At 42.5% G+C, this 16,532-nt stretch overlaps 1 protein-coding gene across 2 annotated transcripts in view; it reads right to left on the minus strand.

The window, feature by feature from the left end:
- KCTD20 (potassium channel tetramerization domain containing 20) overlaps positions 1–16,377 on the minus strand; it is a 33,796-nt gene extending 17,419 nt beyond the window's left edge. Inside the window, exon 1 of one of the 2 annotated variants that reach the window (XM_070745272.1) lies at positions 16,309–16,377. The gene's annotated coding sequence lies outside the window, so the exon portion shown is untranslated. Of the gene's footprint in view, positions 1–8,332; positions 8,446–16,308 lie in introns of those variants that run through there. The other variant, XM_070745271.1, reaches the window with a different exon arrangement.
- Positions 16,378–16,532: the final 155 nt, after the last annotated feature.

Below are 16,532 nucleotides of genomic sequence, written 5' to 3' on the forward strand. Positions count from 1 at the left end.
CCTTTTGTGAAGCAGCCTCATTGATTTTCTGTCCCTGGCTATTTGAAGAAATAACACATGGGAGTAATAAATATCTACATTAAATAAATGCAAATCCATTCCCATTTGTGATTAATTCACTTTTCTGTTACATATAATGCTGCCTATTGTCAGGCCGAAGCCATGTTACTTGGAGTCTTTGGCCTGCCACACTTAATGCTATTTTCAAATGTATTCTTTGCTGAGGGAATTTGGGAGGGGTAAAGTGCATGAGGGATGTCTGCATGTAGTCAAAACAAATTTCTTCTAGATCAGTGTTTCCCAACCTTGGTCACTTGAAGATATTTGGACTTCAACTCCCAGAATTCCCCAGCCAGCATTCGCTGGCTGGGGAATTCTGGGAGTTGAAGTCCAGATATCTTCAAGTGGCCAAGGTTGGGAAACACTGTTCTAGATTGCCAACGTCATCCTTTGTCATTGCACTCCTGCACCTGCATGGAAGGAGATGGGAGTTTCTGGCAAATTGTCAGATTAAGATTGGTCAACGTGATGGACTTGGGGGCGTGGGGGCAAGGCCTTGAACTTTCAATTGGGTGGAGAAACCCTTTCAGATTCAGGTTTCTCCCAGATATGCCAACATGGCTCTGGTAATAAATTGGAACTTAAAGGAATACTTTGCCTTGAACTCTGATTTAGTTTTTGATGCTATTTGGAACCCTGACACCTATACCTTCTTAGCTCAAGTCCTTAGCTCTAAGAAATCAACATGGCAAACAGTGTCTTTTGGGGAGAGAGATGGTTTGAGTTAGTTTTGACTCTTAACAACAACATTTCTGAAATGACTTGCCATTGCCAACTTCTTAGGGCTGAGAGTGGGTGACTGACCTAAGGTCACCAAACTGGCTTTGTACTTAAAGCAGGACTATAACTTACAGTCAACCAATTTCTATCCTGGTGCCTTAACCATCACACTAAACAGGCTCTTTTAACTATAACACCAAATAACATCTAACTTTCTAAGTCAGCAGCTAATTAAAAAGTGCAATACTGTACTGTTAAATAATATTTAAGATCATACCGTAAATCTAATGAAATATCTATTTGTTTTTCCAATCCTCCAGTTAACCATTTTTATTAACAACACAAAACTGTGCTATTAACATACATTTTAAAATAATTCCAGCTCTGTAAATAGTATCATGAGACAGTAGCTGACATATGGATGTGTTTAATTTCTTTTCTCAACACAGCGCATTTCACTGCATGACTCAGAAACAACATGCAACTTACATAGATTTTGATCCAGGGATTTGCCTTTCTGGCTCTTCATCTTCCTACTTAAAACCATCCTCAAATTACAGTATGGCTTAATCAGCTACAGAAATTGAGACAGTTTTTTTTTGTCAATGAAACCCTCATCTTGCTTGATGAAGTTCCAACAAATTCAAAATGTTCTTTTTTTGTTTTTTGCAACTTGACAAGGAAGATATGTGCTTAATAGTATTTTGGAATTCTATTTAGGATTAATTTATACTCAGTCTTTGAATCTATATTGTATACAATAGTACAGATAATGCCAAGCCTTGATCAACTATGGTTTATTGAACTAACCACAATTGCTATGTTTGAACAACAAGTTGAACCAAAATCACAACAAGGCATGTGGCAATTTATTTTGGACTATGTGTATAGTGGAATGGTTGCTAGGTCTTTGCATGCTTCCAAAAATGATGTAAAGGAAATGCTTTGGACTATGCAGAGGCCTGAAAAAAATGCAGATATTTCAAAATATTTATTATTAAAGTCAATGCAGCTCTTAAAGCAACGACATTTGCGGGAGGCTGAATAGAACCCTGAATAAAAATCATTCTGCTTTATTTCTGAAGTACATAAAGTTCTAAGTTCTACCATAAAAACCGAATGTGACTTGTTTGCCCTCTCGTTACACTTTCTCCCAATACGGAAATATTAAAGGCATGCTCATGTTTCATTATGAAATATTAAAGTTCTATCAGAGTATATTTATAACCACTGCGGAATCAGTGCTTCTGTATTGATTAGTTTCCAAATTGACAAGGATTCAGGAGACTTTTTTTTTTAAAAAAAGAATCACTTTCCAGCTTTTCAGACAGACCGGCAAGAAAAAAAAATACCAAAGTCATTGTTTTTACTTCTCTTATGGAGGCACTTTAGAGAAAATTGGAGAGGGTTCAAAATTGGTGATGAACTTGCATATCTAAGATATAAGCACTGCTGTTGCGACCTATTGTTGGTAAAGACAGATGGCAGAGTAGCCACTTTCCAGGGAGGACCTCTGTTATTATACGAGAAAGACTTGAAGGCTGGTGGGGGTATTCTGGTAATTGACTTTGTAAAATATATTCTAAGCAGTGCTCGCAATAGCACTTAAGACTTATTTACCGCCACATAATGCTCTACAGCCCTCTCTAAGTGGTTGACAAAGTCCGCATATTGCCCCCATCAATCTGGGTCCTCATTTTACCGACCTCAGAAGGATGGGAGGCTGACTCAACCTGAGCCAGTGAGGATCAAACTCCTGGCAGTAGGCAGAGTTAGCATGCCATACTGCATTCTAACCATTGTGCCACTACGGATACCTACCACCATAGCAAGTATCTGCAGAAAAAAAGAAAAGATGAAATGGAGAAGTAAAAAGTAAAGCCCACAAAAGGATACCTCTCTCATGTGTTAAAGATGGTCCTAGATATACAGATGTCCCATTCTATAAATTATTATATTTAAGGACAAGTAAGGAGGAAAATAAAACATTAACTGTCCCCTCTGAGTCTTGCCTCTATAAACCCTTTAGAATTGGGTCTTCTTTGGGCTGCGCTTCCCTTGTGAAACTGCAAAGAGGCTCCAATCTTTTTCAATCCAAGAAAGCCATCTAGAGTTGATTCTTCCAAGGAGGTCCCTTTAGAGCACGGGTGTCAAACTTGCCATGTCACCGTCATGTAACATATCATGTTTTTTCATTCGTGGAATGGGAGTGGGTGTGACATGCATGTGATGCATCCTGCCCGTGGGCCACCAGTTTGACGCCCCTGCTTTAGAGACTGGAATTGTTTATATTAGAAAAAAGATTTATTTATTTGTTTGTTTGTTTATTTGTTTATTCATTTATTCATTAGATTAGATTTCGGGGCGGCTAGCAACAATAATAAAAACAGCATATAACAAATCTAATATTTAAATTACTAAAAGCCCTTATTAAAAACCAAACATACACACAAACATACCATGCATAAATTGTATAGACTTAGGGGGGAAAGGTATACAGTGATCCCCCGATCATTGCGAGGGTTCCGTTCCAGGACCCCTCGCAATGATCGGTTTTGCGCGAAGTAGCGCTGCGGAAGTAAAAACACCATCTGCGCATGTGTTTTTACTTCCCAGCTGCGAGGAGCCGAAGATTGGGGTTTCCCCCAACTCCTCGCTGCTGCCGCGCCCGCCACTTGTCCGTCGCCTGCCTGCCCGCGCGCCCGCCCTTTGCCCGCCCACGCCGTTCGCTTGCGCCGCTTCCCAACTGGGAAGCAGCGCTGGGGGTCTTACCGGCCGCCCACTCCTCGCTGCTGCCGCGCCCGCCGCTTGTCCGCCGCCTGCCTGCCCGCGCGCCCGCCCTTCGCCCGCCCACGCCGTTCGCTCGCACCGCGACTCAGTTGGGAAGCCGCGCGGCTGTTTTAAAACGTTGCCGCCGGCATGGGGGGCTTCCTAGCAGCCCCCCAAACCTGGGTTGGGGGTCCGGGGGGTGCTGGCAAGCCCCCCATGCCGGCGGCGACGGTTTAAAACAGCCGCGCGGCTTCCCAACTGAGTCGCGGCGCGAGCGAACCCGGGTGGCCGGGCGAGCAGCGAACGAACGGCGGGTGGCCGGGCGAAGGGCGGGCGAGCGGCGAGCGGCGGGTGAGCGGGTGCTGGGGGGGGGCTTTAAACAAGCAGAAGATTTATGGTGGCTTTCCATTTTAATTATGTCTGGATGCAGGATTTCCTTGGGCTTAAGCTGCAATCACCCACAAAGCTTGGGCTTAAGCTGCAATCACCCACCCTCCCGCCAGCAAGAGGGGGAAGACCCAGGGAAGCCGCCCAGCAGCTGATCTGCCCGGCGCCATCTACGCATGCGTGGCCATAGAAAAAAAGGGCACGCATGCGCAGATGGTGTTTGTACTTCCGGGTTGAAAAATCGCCATATAGCCGTTTCGCAATGATCGGGATCGCAATACCCGGGGGATCACTGTATCTCAATTCCCCAATGCCTGACGACAGAGATGGATTTTAAGGAGCTTACGAAAGGTGAGGAGGGTGGGGGCAATTCTGATCTCTGGGGGGAGTTGGTTCCAGAGGGCCGGGGCCACCATAGAGAAGGCTCTTCCCCTGGGCCCCGCCAAACGACATTGTTTAGTTGATGGGACCCAGAGAAGGCCCACTCTGTGGGACCTAACCGGTCGCTGGGATTCGTGCAGCAGAAGGCAGTCCCGGAGTTATTCTGGTCCGATGCCATGAAGGGCTTTATAGGTCATAACCAACACTTTGAATTGTGACCGGAAACTGATCGGCAACCAATGCAGACTGCGGAGTGTTGGTATAACATGGACATATTTAGGGAAGCCCATGATTGCTCTCGCAGCTGCATTCTGCACAATATGAAGTTTCCAAACACTCTTCAAAGGTAGCCCCATGTAGAGAGCGTTACAGTAGTCAAGCCTCGAGGTGATGAGGGCATGAGTGACTGTGAGCAGAGACTCCCGGTCCAAATAGGGCCGCAACTGGTGCACCAGGCGAACCAGGGCAAATATATTTATTTTATTTATTTATTATTTAGATTTGTATGCCGCCCCCCTCGCTGAAAGATGTTTCTCTAATGTGAGCTGTGGATCGAGGAGGATGCCCAAATTGCGGACCCTCTCTGAGGAGGTCAGTGATTCCCCCCCCAGGGTGATGGACGGACAGATGGAATTGTCCTTGGGAGGCAAAACCCACAGCCACTCCATCTTATCAGGGTTGAGTTTGAGTCTGTTGACACCCATCCAGACCTCAACAGCCTCCAGGCACCGGCACATCACATCCACTGCTTCGTTGACTGGACAGAGGGTGGAGATGTATAACTGGGTATCATCTGCATACTGATTATACCTCACCCCATGCCCTTGGACCAGTTTGACGCCCCTGCTCTAGAGACTGGAATTGTTTATATTAGAAAAAAGTTTTCTTGGTGCACTAAGATTTTTTTACAATGATTTTATTAAACATTACAACTAAAAAGTACAAACTGTTAGCTAGTAACACAAAGAAACACAAAACTAGTAAAAGAAACCCTGCAAAAATATAAAAAGAAACAAATAGAAATGCAAAGCTCATCTAAATATAGAAAGAAAAATAAGCAATTCAGACCACTGTACAATGGCTGCTCTTCTAGCCTTCTAGCAGTACTCACCCTGCAACCACAGAAGCACAAACGCTGATTCCCTTTGTTCTTCTGCTATTTTCCATACTGTTGATATATAATTAAAAGGAGGAGCCCTACCAAACCAGCAACTCTTCCCGAACAGCATTATTACTTAAATAGCAACAGAGGTGAACAGGTGAATTTAAAAAAAACAACATCTGGAGAAAAATTGTTTTGCTTCAAGCAACTTGTAGCATTGCAAACATATTTCCAGACATTTAATGCATCCTTCATATTTATTTGGAAGGCAATGTTTGAGGAACAGTACTTTTTCACCAAGGAAGTTTTAATTGTCAAAAATTATTTACTTCCTCTTTTTCAGAAGAACAGATGAAAATAACTTGGAAAGCATGTTTTTCCCCCCTTCTGCCACATTAATTTATTAGGAGAGATGTTGCATTTAGCTGCCACTTGATCTTCAAAGATTAACCTATAGAGAATCCAAATCACAAAATAGCAAGACAATGTTTTTATTTGAGAAGTGGAAGTGGGTAATTAAGTGAATATCTTAAATCTATTTATTGGGACAAATCATCAATTATTGCAGTTTTTAATGTAACCATCACTGCAAAGTGTTAATCTTCTCAGCCAAACTAGCTTGTGAAATCCAAGTTTGAAGTGGCAGCTGCAAGGGCTTCAAAATCCTCCATAGTACAGTACAGTACTAGAAAATCTTTTACAGACACTATTTACAAATGTAATATGGTAACACCAATTTAGGATTCATTTTTAGAATATGCAAAATTCTGTGCTAAACAAAAAATCTAACAAGTCATGGAAAAAGAAATGGGAATATCTATTCTACTACATGAATATCAATGGAAGACTATCTGTTTATTTATTATTCATGATTTACATAAATCCAAGGAATTTAAAGCTACAACAAATTCAAAATATTAGTAAATACAAAATTTCACTGTATCCACTCCCCCGTATCTGTTTCTGGAAGAAACTAATGGATCCAACTGATGATTAGAGAAGTGGTACGTTAGATGCTGATTCATATGTTACAGTGACCTGTGATACTGCATTTCCTTTTGGACAGAAAATATTTTACTTAGCATAGCGGGACTAGATCAGCTCCAAATTCATTCCAACCATTTAATTTAATGATTCTATAAAAACAGATGATTCTCTGGCCTTTGCTTGAGCACATCTAATAAAAGAAAAATAATCTTTGTATTTTAACAAACAACCCCCCCCCCAATGCTGATTTTCCACTCCAGTTCTATAATTAAAACATTATATAGCAATAGTCTGTCATTTTGTGGAGTAAAAACTAGATTCGCCAAATGTGATGTTGTATCTGCCCTGCTCAATTTTTTAATTAATAACTTGGATGATACAGTGCAACATTCTTGATCTCATCAATGCAGAAGACACTGAGGCAGGGATAGGCAATTATGGCAGCTTTATGACCTGTGGACGTCAACTCCCAGAATTCAAGAGACAGCCATGCTGAGACAGGAATTCTGGGAGTTGAAGTCCTCAATTTGTAAAGTTGCCATAGTTGTCCACCCTCGCATTAAGAATTAAATCCTTCACTTTACCTGTTAATCAGGACCTGAGGCATAGCCCTGTTTAGGTGACAGAAAGCAGAGTAATGTGCCATGAATGACATTTTTAATGTTTCCTTTCAAATTTCCTGAATTTGGTCTCTGAAACCTGATTTATCATTTTGCTTCTCTCATTTATTTCTCAGATTTCACAGCATCAAGCAATTTGAGAATATGGTACACTTAGTTTATCACAACACAGCAGATTTTTGCTACTATTCCTTAGTTCAGTGTTTCCCAACCTTGGCAACTTGAAGATATCTGGACTTCTGGAAGTTGAAGTCCAAATATCTTCAAGTTGCCAAGGTTGGGAAACACTGCCTTAGTCTGCATTGACAATTTAAAAAAACAGGTTACTTTAGATTTTTAAAATGCTTTTAACCTTTGGTTTTACCAGACTACTTTATGTCCACATAACAGAAAAGACATACATTTTAAAATATTCCCATGTAATTTACATTCATGTTAATTAATTGTTAAAATACTGTTGCAAAAACCTCCCTATCAAATTATATCTGCTAGGGGGGAAAAACCTCCTTAATATCCAAAGCACTTTATCTGAATATCGGTTGAATAATATGCCAAATTGACAGATAATTCGCCCTAGAAAAAAACACGAATGAATCCCTTCGATTCGAATAGATTATTTTCCCCACCCCACCCCCTGCATCTTGGAATTAGAGAGTAAATATATTTACAAAATATAAATATATAAATTATTTATATAAATAAATAAATATACAAATCTATATTTATTTGGAGAACGATTAAAAGAAGAACGACACCAGTAAAGCTGCAGTGTACGGTACCATTAACCTTGGGTTGGGCTTCCTTTCTTCCTGGAGGAGCATCACCCTGGAAGAAGGAATGCCTTTGCCGGGTCCAACCTCTGCCCAATCCCGGGATCTTTTAAGGGGGAGTCGCAAGGAAAACGTACTCAAGATCCCTGCTCGCTTGGAGGAACTGCTTGCAAGAAACCTTGCAAGAGAATCCCTCCAACACAAAAACCCCATGGCCATTTTCTCCCCTATAATTTATTTTTCATTTTTTATCTTTCTGATGGTCGCTGGGGAGATTTCTACACTGCTGATTTTTTAGCCTTTCCCCTGATGCTTTTCCCATGCCACGATTATCTAACGCGATCGAGCTATTAAAGGGCAGAAATCTCGAAAACTATTGAAATACACCTTCTGTTTCTTTTCAAGGCCGCAATTAAATATACGCGTGGAAAACTTTTAGTCTGGTGCCAGACTGGTGGTCGACATTTAATTTCTATTCTGGACTCAAGTCCATGCAGAAAAAATGTAGAGAGAGGTAATTATTCGCATCTACTTACCGGCGTTCAACTGAAGGATCCCAGTTAATGAATCAGCCTGGAAATTCTACTTCTAGTAACGATTGTGGATAAATCCAAGCGGTAGGAGAGCTGCTATAATCCCCACCCCTTCTGAATCCAAACGATTATTCAGGAGCGTTATTTCAAATTAAGAGTCGCTGCCCAGTCAAAGGGAGAACATGTTTATATACAGTACTACAGTGGAACCCCGACATAAGAGCTGCTCTACTTAAGAGCAACTCGAGATAAGAGCTGGGAGGGGAGAGATATTTTTGTTCTACTTACAAGCCCAAATTCGAGATACAAGCGCCAAGGAGCTGTCTCCTGAAGCCAAACGCTAACTTCCGCATTCGGCTTCAGGAGACAGCTGCGAAGCGGCGCGCGTGTTTTAAAAGGTTGCAGCCGGCCTGGGGGGCTCGGGGGGGTGCTTGCAGCTTTCTTTCTTGCTCTTTTTCTTTCTCTCTTTTACCTTCCCTTCCTCTATTTCTTCTTTTCTTTCTCCTTCCCACCTTCTTCCCTCCCTCCCTCCCTTCACTCATTCCTCTCTTACTCTCCCCTTTCATAAGTTTCCTTGCTTCCTTCCTCTGTTCCTGTCCCTTCCCCCTTTCTTTCTTTCTTTCTTTCTTTCTTTCTTTCTTGCTCTTTTTCTTTCTCTCTTTTACCTTCCCTTCCTCTATTTCTTCTTTTCTTTCTCCTTCCCACCTTCTTCCCTCCCTCCCTCCCTTCCCTCATTCCTCTCTTACTCTCCCATTTCATAAGTTTCCTTGCTTCCTTCCTCTGTTCCTGTCCCTTCCCTCTTTCCTTCCTTCCTTCCCACCCTCCGTCCATTCATTCACCCATTCCTCTCTTGATCGCTTAAAGCCGGTCCCTGGTGCAAAAAGGGTTGGGGACCTCTGTCCTACAGGATTGGGTGGCAGAGAAGTTGAACATATGTAAATTTAAAAGTTTAAAAAAGTTTACAAGTTAAGTGAAAGAAACTTCATTATTCATTTATATGTACATGTACATTTCTTCATTAAAAACATGTCTTTCTGCATAATTTAGACTAACTTTGTGAGTTTTTTGAGGGCTGGAACCAATTAAAATTATTTACATTAATTCCTATGGGGAAAAGTCGTTCGAGATAAGAGCTGCTCGACTTAAGAGCCCAGGTCCGGAACGAATTAAACTCGTATCTCGAGGTACCACTGTACTGTATACGGTAAACGCCTTTGCTCTGGGAATACTGCCCTGCAAAGGATGCGAGTGCCAACTGCATGCCTTAAAAATCGCAACAACCGCTGTTTTATTTCTTCATTTTTATTCAACTATTAAATTTGGTGTCCATCTCCCTTCCGATAAATATTTTAATAAGTTATTTATTATTTAATAAATATATTATTAAATATATTTAACAATTATTCGATGTGACGGTATGCATGTGACTGGTTGGTTTTAAATGTTTAGTTTTTAAGATAATTTTTAAATTAACTATTGTATTAATTGGCTTAGAAATATTTTATAGATTGTATCTTTTTATCAAAATGTTGTAAGCCGCCCGGAGTCCACAGAGAGGGGCGGCATATAAGTCCAATAAAAAAATTATAAAAATATTTTATTCCCTCATCTTATATTGCTCTATTAATGCATGATTGTCCCTCTCTAACTGCGGGGTTCCTAGTGTTTCTCAATCCTGACAAGTTTAAAATCAGTGGACTCCAATTCCCAGAGTTCCCCAGCTAACATGACATTTGCAGGGAGTGGATTCACTAATAAAATTATCAATTCTCATTCTCATTACGGAGAGGGGCGGCATTCAAATCAAATAAAATAAAATAAAAAAATTCTGGCCTGCTTCTGCAAGCCACATGCCTAGTGAAATAGGTATTTGGAGAACTACATCATCATACATCATTTCCATGGGTCTAAATGGAGACTTCTGGGAGTTGAAGTCCATTCATCTTAAAGTTGCCAAGTCTGAAAAACACTACTTTGGAATGATCCCAGGAACCAATGCCAATTAATTTATATTTCCTGGACCCTTTTCTCAAAATAAAAAGATTTGCTTTATAGGATGTGTTCCTGCCCATGATGCCCCAAGGCACCTAGTAAAATCATGATACTCTTCTTTTATGCTTGCATCACAATAGAACATACGTTTTGTCACTTGCATTCCCTCCTATGGAGGCCTATAACTCCAATGAGCTGATATTTTCCCCTATTCTCCAGACTTTCACAGAGTATGTATGTATATCTATCTATCTATCTATCTATCTATCTATCTATCTATCTATCTATCTATCTATCATCTATCTTTAAATAGATAGAGCTTTAGATTTCTGGCATGCGCGCGCATTCATCCAGGGATGGGCAGCAGGCAGGACGGGGTGGAACGCAGTTCCACTGGCGGAAATGAAGATATGTGCACAGCTGCAGCTGATCAGCGGCTGTCACTTCCTGGATTAGTGGTCTAGGCTTGGCTCTCCTTTCTTTCCCTCCTGCTGCTGCTGCTGCTGCTGCTGCTGCTGCTGTGTCTGTACTCCTTGCTTTTTTCCTCTTTCCTCCTTCCTGGCCTCGGACGAGGTTCCCTCTCTTGTGCCTGGCTCCCCTCCAGCCTCACGCGGCCACCTCCCGCCTGAGGTGCAAGCAGAAGGTGTGAGTGGAAGCAGCACTGGCAGCATTTATGCCTCTGGCAGTACCCGTTCGCCTAGCTACCCAGCTTGAGGTGGGAGGAAGAGCGACCCAGGAAGGAGAGCGCGGGAAACACAAAGCAAATTGTCACCCCAGCGAGCGACACTGGTAAGGTCAAGGACTTAAAAGTTCACTTGAACGATGATGATCATTCAAGCCACTCCCACCTGATCACATGGCTGGCAAGCCACTCCTACCCAGTCACATGCCCATTAAGCCACACCCACAAAATAAGCCACACCCATAGTGTGTCAGTCAAAATTTTGGCTGCCCATTACTGCATGCATCCCAGAGAGATTTTGCTTCTGTGCATGCGTGAATCCCACCACTGCGTCTTAAACCTGAAAACACCTCATGTATTATGTACTGTGTAAACAAGAAATACAACCCTCTTCTTTGGAGGTAAGGCCTAAGAGCTTGATGGCTGGTGGATTATATATGGCATTGTTAGGAAACATGAAGGTATGTAATACAGAAATCTCAAGCTTTAAAGATGAACAGAAAGTGAAAGAAAATAAGAGAGAGACCAGAAAGTCTTCGAAACTGCAAAAACATATACAAGTCATTGTACCATTCCTGCCATCTTGTAAATCTTGACATACTGTATCCCTGTAAACATCACTGAATCTTTTTATCTTCCCCACCCCCTTGACATTTTGGGGGTTAGTGGGTACCTTTGATTTTTTTTTTAAATATATTGAATTTATATGCTGCTTTTCTCACTCTCAAGGGACCCTTGTTGAATAACTGTCTTAAATGCTGGGCACGTTCATCAGATTGTTTATTTTATGGTTCAGAATAGTTTCCTATTTACCATCTTTTGTCTACTACTGTTATGTACATAAAAAGATTAAAGCTGGAATAAGCAAAGGCTGTCCCCTTTGAGATTCTTCATGCTAACATCCACAGCGTTATTTTCAGTGTTGCTGGAAAACCCTGTTCCTTTTGATAAATATAGATACTGTACACAGATAATGTAAATTGTTGCCTGTTGTTTGTTTTTCTTGCTTATTATCCTGGTTTTGCCAGTTAACTCTGTTTGACATTCGCTGAGTGTTTAATAAATAAAGATCAGGTTAGATATTTTGCGGTGGCTTCTGTGCTTGCTCTGATCTGGATAGAGAGAATGATTGAGAATGTGCTGTAAACAAACTAAACTGGAAATTCCCTTCAGTAATTTCCAACAATAAGCATGAGCATCAATGGCTGGTCACAAACTAGTGAAACTACTTCCTGTGACCCAGTCTTCCTCCCAAGATGTTCAGTCTATTTTTATTTTCCAAAGAAAACCTGAGTTTTAGTCACCTACAATATTTATCTTCTGTTTCTGGGAACTGGGTTGCATGCAGAATCTACTGGCCCTTGTGGAAATAAAGATGATGGTTGAAGCTGATGTTCTGCTTTGCTATCAGCTGGCTCTGAGTTTGTTTGCTTGTTTGTTTAAAATGTTCAAATATGGAATGCAAATTGCTACTTTGAGCTTGAAACAAAACATTTTGCCCAAATACCTCATCAAAAAAACTCTGAGCTATATATTGACAGAACAAACTCAAAAGCAATTCTGTAAATCCAAAACAATTTGACCCTAGAAAACAATGGAAACACATGCACAGAGAGGGGGGAGAAGAGAGGGAAAAATTATATTATCAAAACTGTAGCATTACAACTAATTACCAATTACTATTTTGCTGCCGCATTCTAGACCAGTGTTTTTCAACCAGTGTGCCGTGGCACACTAGTGTGCCGCGAGACATGGTCAGGTGTGCCGCGAAGCTCAGAGAGAGAGAAAGCAAGAGAGAAAGAAAGCAAGAGAGAGAAAGAAAGTAAGAGAGAGAAAGAAAGAGCGAGCGAGAGAGAAAAAGAACTAGAGAGAAAGAAAGCAAGAGGGAGAGAAAGAAAGAGAGAGAGAAAGAGAGAGAGAAAAAGAGAGAGAAAGAAAGCAAGAGAGAGAGAGAAAGAGAGGGAGGGAAGGAGAGAGAGAGAAAGACATAGAGGGACGTAGGAAGGGAGAGAGAAAGAGAGCAAAAAAGAGAGGAAGGAAGAGAAAGAAAGAGGGATGGAGAGAGAGAGAAAGAAAGAGGAAGGATGGGAGAGAAAGGAGGGAGAAAGAAATAGAGCGAACGGGAGGAAGAGAGAGAATTTGTTTGTCCAAACTTTTTTTAGCCGCCCCCCTCCCCCCCCCCCCCCCGCTCAATGTGCCCGAGGGTTTCGTTAATGTAAAAAATGTGCCGCGGCTCAAAAAAGGTTGAAAATCACTGTTCTAGACCACCTGTAGCTTCATAATGGCTGTAAAAGGTACACCTATATAGGGCACAACACAATACTGTAGTCCAGTGATGGCTAATCTCTTTTGTTTAATGTGCCACACCCATTCCTCCCCCCCATACACATGTATACACCCCGCACTGGCCCAGCGCATGCGCACAATCGTCTCCATCCCCTTGCATGCATACAGGCCTCACTGAAGCCCAAGATGGTGAAAAAAACAGCCAAACCGGAAGTCCATTTTTTGAATTTCCGGTTTGCCCACTCGGTGGGGTTTTTTGCACTCTGGGGCTTCAAGGAAACTTCCTCAGCCTTACGGCTGACACAGGGCAATGCCTCATGTGCCCTCCAATTTGGCTCCACGTGTCATAGGATTGCTATCATGGCTGTAGTCCATTCATGAAGTGGTTTGGCATGAATAATAATCTGGAGGGTCTTCCAAATCAGGAACAGGCACAACAAGCAGGTTAGATAGCTCTATGTGAAGAGTCTCTTGGCAAAAGCTGTTATCTCCACCTCAAGCAGAAGTTTGAATCCAAAGTAACTCCCAGATTGCCCATTTTCAAAGGATAATGCTGCCTTATCCAAGACTATAGAGATGGAAGCTTCCCAGCATCAAATCTTCATAGCCTCTCTAGACACTGGAACAGAACATTGACAGCAAGTCAAGGATGGTCCAATATCAAAATGCACAACTGAATAATACTGTATACTAATGATACCAAACCTCATCTCAATGCATGAACTCCAGCATTGGTTTCATGTAGATGTTGAACAGGAGGGGAAAAGCCCATATTGTGCTACAAAAATTGCATGCGGATTTGACCATTTTCCCAACACCAATTGAAATAGGCCACAGAAAGAGGAGGAGAACCTTTGTTAATATAGTATCCTAACCTTTAAGAAGTGAAAAAGACTTGACACCCCCTCTCATCCAGAAAAAGCTATATAGGCTTGCCCTAGACCAGAGGTCTTCAAACTTGGCAACTTTAAGACTTGTGGACTTCAACTCCCAGAATTCTCTAGCCAGCTTACCATAGCTGGCTGGAGAATTTTGGGAGTTGAAGTCCACAAGTCTTAAAGTTGCCAAGTTTGGGGACCCTTGCCCTAAACTGAAGAGGACTCTGACTTGGTTGGTTATCACAGACTTTTGTTTGCATAATTTTCAGGAAGAAGTAAAACACAATCCCCCCACCCTCTCTTTATAACACTTTTCGGGAATACCATGATGCAGTATGCATAGGTGGGCTGTTAAGGTGGAACAGTGACGTGTGCTCGCCCCCGTGGCTGAGTGCTAGCAGAGTCCAGCACATTTACGCTACTGCACCTGGGCAGATAGCAAAATTGTGTGCCCTGTCCATGCACGATTTTGCTACCTGCCCAGGTGAAATAGTGTAATTGCGCTGGACTCTGCTAGCACTCAGAGCCATGGGGGCGAGCACACGTCAGCGTTCCACCTTAGCATCTCACCTCTGTCAGTATGTATGTTGTATGTATGTATGTTTTAAAACAAGTATAAAAAGTTACAATATCAAAGTAAGAGTATAGAAACAAACAATAAGCCTTAAAATAGCATACATGCACTCAGTCATTCATGGTCCCAGGCCTGCCAGAAAAGCCAGGTCTTAACGTCTTTCTGGAAGGCTGGTAGGGTAGGGATCACTGAAGGGGCACTCGTCTTTGGCGCTACCAGTGCGCCCGCCGAGGCCGTCATGGGCGTCCGAGCCCTTTGGCATGAGATTTGACTTCTGCTCATGTGCAGCAAGCGGAATCTCATGTGAGGACACGCGTGCAAGCGAGATTTCGACAATTCTCACCAATATTTTTGCTTCTGCACATCCTCACATGAGATTTCGCTTGCTGCGCATGCACAGAAGCAAAATCTGATGAGGGGCACATGTGTATGCATTGGGATGCGCAGCTGCATGCACAGCCAGGATTTCCCTACCGTGACAGCGCCCCAGATAGCATAACCTGGAACCCATTACTGGTAGGGATGGTGCGGATCTCCGGAGGCATTTGGTTCCAAAGCAGGGGTGGGGGACGATGGCTCTTTTATGATTAGTGGACTGAGCATGATTGGCTCAGGAATTCTGTCCACAAGTCATAAAAGAGCCATCGTTCCCCACCCCTGTTCCAAAGGGTCAGAGAGCTGCCACAGAGAAGACCCTTCCCCACTGTCCTGCTAACCAACATTATTTGGCAGACAGGATCTGGAGTAGGCCAACTCTGCGGGCCCTTATTGGCCGCTGGGTAGTATGGGGTAGCAGGCGGTCCTGTAAATAGACTGATCCTATTTGTACGCATCGCATCATATAACTTCTATACGATTTGTATAGAAGTTATATACGATTTATAACAACAACAGAGTTGGATGGGACCTTGGAGGTCTTGTAGTCCAACCCCATTTAGGCAGGAAACCCTACATTACTTCAGACAAATGGCTATCCAACATCTGCTTAAAAACTCCCAGTGTTGGAGCATTTGTAACTTCTGGAGGCAAATTGTTCCACTGATTAATTGTCTGGATTAACTGTCCAATTAACTGTCAGGAAATTTCTCCTTAGTTCTAAGTTCTCTCCTTATTTAGTTTCCACCCACTGCTTCTCGTTCTACCCTTAAGTGCTTTGGAGAATAGGTTGACTCCTTCTTTGTGGCAACCCCTGAGATATTGGAACACTGCTATCATGTCTCCCCTGGTCCTTCTTTTTATCAAACTAGCCATGCCCAGACCTGCAACCGCTCTTCATATGTTTTAGCCTCCAGTGCCCTAATCACCTTTGTCGCTCTTCCCTGCACTTTTTGTATAGAAGTTATATGATTATTATGCCCCATGCTCAAATTCCTCTTTTGTGATTTGTACATGTAGACACCTATCTATTGTGGTGTTGTTCTTTCTTCAATAAAGAAAATAAAAATAAATAAATAAAATAAATTGATTATTATGACTCTACACATTGCACCCCCGGGTTTATTCAGGGGCAATAGCCGATATTGCAAATGTTCCTTGGAATTTAGAGACAAGGTACCTCAGGTCATACCTGATTCTGAAGAGGATGAACCAGGCCCCTCAGGATATCCTGGGCCAGGGGAGCTCTCAGAGGAAGCTGAGGGAGAGAGTGAGGCAGACAGTGACTGGATTAGCACGCTGGCTTGGTTTGACGCCGCACCATAAACCACCGGACGCGCGGCGGGGAGGGGGCTTTCCTGCCTCGGGGAAAATGGCCCCAATTTTGGGGTGTGAAACCCTCTATGGAGGTCAACC

The sequence above is a fragment of the Erythrolamprus reginae genome, chromosome 3 (assembly GCF_031021105.1).
Source record: "Erythrolamprus reginae isolate rEryReg1 chromosome 3, rEryReg1.hap1, whole genome shotgun sequence".
NCBI classification, from domain to species: Eukaryota; Metazoa; Chordata; class Lepidosauria; order Squamata; family Dipsadidae; genus Erythrolamprus; species Erythrolamprus reginae.